This window comes from Hippocampus comes, unplaced genomic scaffold, assembly GCF_001891065.2.
Source record: "Hippocampus comes isolate QL1 unplaced genomic scaffold, H_comes_QL1_v1.1 scaffold60, whole genome shotgun sequence".
Classification (NCBI taxonomy): Eukaryota; Metazoa; Chordata; class Actinopteri; order Syngnathiformes; family Syngnathidae; genus Hippocampus; species Hippocampus comes.
In genome coordinates this window covers 1,179,263-1,181,488 of record NW_017805483.1, presented here as the reverse complement: position 1 = coordinate 1,181,488, position 2,226 = coordinate 1,179,263, and the positions used below count along the sequence as shown (strand labels likewise).

Below are 2,226 nucleotides of genomic sequence, written 5' to 3'. Positions count from 1 at the left end.
CACACACACACACACAAACGTATGTGTACTCTTTATTTTTATTTCAATCGTGCATAAGTATGAGCATACACTTATTTGACACTTCATATACAGTAGCCAGTGTAGAAAGAAAAAAATGGAAAGAAATTGCGAGATTTACGATCAGCATTCACTTTCACTTACATCAATTTCTTTTATTTTGCTTCCTCCGTCTTTCATTTTGATCACTTTTACCCTCTCTTCCAGCGTCAGAGCTCTTCTTGTGTTAGCTGCTTGACATCCAAAAGTCCGTTTTGTAGCCATTTTAGCAATGCAACGTTCTTGCTGCATCTGAAACTAACAATAACAAATACTTCCTGGACTACTGCGCATGTGGAAACCAGTGTGGTGGTTGCTGTTGCCGTTTCCGAACGAAGCAGTAGAGGTCGCTGTTGGATTAGACTTCGTTGTAGTGAATCTCGTAGCGAGGCAAGAGCAGAGAAAAAGGTTTCGTATAACTCAACAGGGGTTTTATCCGTTGTATGGGGGGCAGGAAAGTGGGAATGGTGTGAATGCATGAAGATTTTTTCACACTATGGGGTATTTTCACCCATGTAGGTTTCGTTGTAGAGGTGTTTCAGTGTACTACCAGAAATTCCATCCAGGATGGAGGAAATTGACAGAGGAGCAAGGCGGGGGTAGGTAGAAAAAATTAGGGGTTAATGGGGCAATTGCTCCTCGATGCTATCATTTGATGGAGATGTATGCTAAAGATGTCACGTCATTCAAGAATTATTACGATCACAGCCAATGGTCACTTTATGCTTTATGTTTCAATGAGGGTTAAAGTCAAATGTCAATACTGTTACGCTTTACAAGTTTTCGGATGAAAGACGAGCAGAGCTCGTCCCCGATTGCAGATATTGTGAAATGGACAAATCACACAGACACAAACCATATTGTACAAAAAAATTGAAATATTGATTCATATGTTTTGTTTTTCTTGAAAGCATACTAACAAGCTAATCCCAGTTGTTTTTGTCATCTGTTTTCCTAATGTCTGCTTCCTCTTGCAGTGTATGGAGGAGAAAAAAAGTTAGTGCCATAAAAGCGAACTCTATTGAAAAGTTAATTTTCCAAAAATGGAGTCCTGCCGTCATAGATCTGCAGAAAGCAGGCCACTTGTCAGACGCTTTGTTGGTTACGGTGGTTACGGTGACTCACAGGGACCTGCAAGTTGCATCAAGAGGCCTCGCTTTAGACGTGGCATGGTTACACTACAAAGCTGAAACAAGTTTGCTTTGTGGGTGGGATGCTTTCACGCTACCTCGCCTCATCGACTGGGCCCTTTAGACTGTGGCGCATTTGCACAATGTGGGACGACAGCGTTGTTGTGACGTACCGAAACAGGAAACACGAATGCTCAGGCCGGTGTTTGACTTGAGCCCGATGGCGTCTGAATGCTTTCAGGGGCCAGCCGAGTCTGCCCGTCGTTATCTGTGAGAGTTCAGGGGTTGTGCCCCCTCTTCCCCCCGGCCCCCCTGCCTCTGCCCAACCTCCCGAAGAGGAAGTTGTCCCGATTGAGCTTTGTCTGCAACGGGTTGTTTGAGCGTGAAGACAATGCTGTCTGCCGCAAGGACGGCTGGATAGACAACACATGCTTGCACGCCAATGTTGGACAGGTCTTGCACGGGGCATGTTTGATTTTTTTTGGGGGAAATTTGACAACACTTGCAAGCATTTCTCACCAAAATAAAACCTATAATGTTTGACTTATTTCAAGCATTCGTTCCAGTGAATGGGATTCGAATCTGGAGCTTTCATTTTCCTGCAGGTTTTTTTTAACTTCTTAAATCAGTGAATTGACACTGAACATTGACCTTCGTTTTTACCATCTGCAGTTATTAGACAATGAGATGCTACTGCTGCTCTTCTTTTATTCTTCCATGTTCCCAAGTAGCATATGATGCTCTATCTTGAATAAGGAAGTACGTTCCTATGTCCATTCCAGACATGGCACCCATTCGATCTTTTGACACCAGCATCTTTCATTGACCAAAGCAGGCTGAAGCTTAACAAACAAATAAATGAGATGGGCTCTTTACAAATCTTTAACGCGTTGTAAGGGCTGTTTTTCAGTGTATTCTGTTGAAATGGAAAACTCTTGAGTACCAAGAGCCCAAAGCCCCAAATTGCTTGACAGCGGCAAAACATAAACTCTCTCTCTCTCTCTCTCTCTCTCTCTCTCTCTCTCTCTCTCTCTCTCTC

General features: G+C 43.3%; 1 protein-coding gene across 1 annotated transcript in view; it reads left to right on the top strand.

The window, feature by feature from the left end:
• The window catches only part of map3k22 (mitogen-activated protein kinase kinase kinase 22), a 47,180-nt gene that overhangs the window by 1,081 nt on the left and 43,873 nt on the right, over positions 1 to 2,226 (top strand). The window lies entirely within an intron of this gene.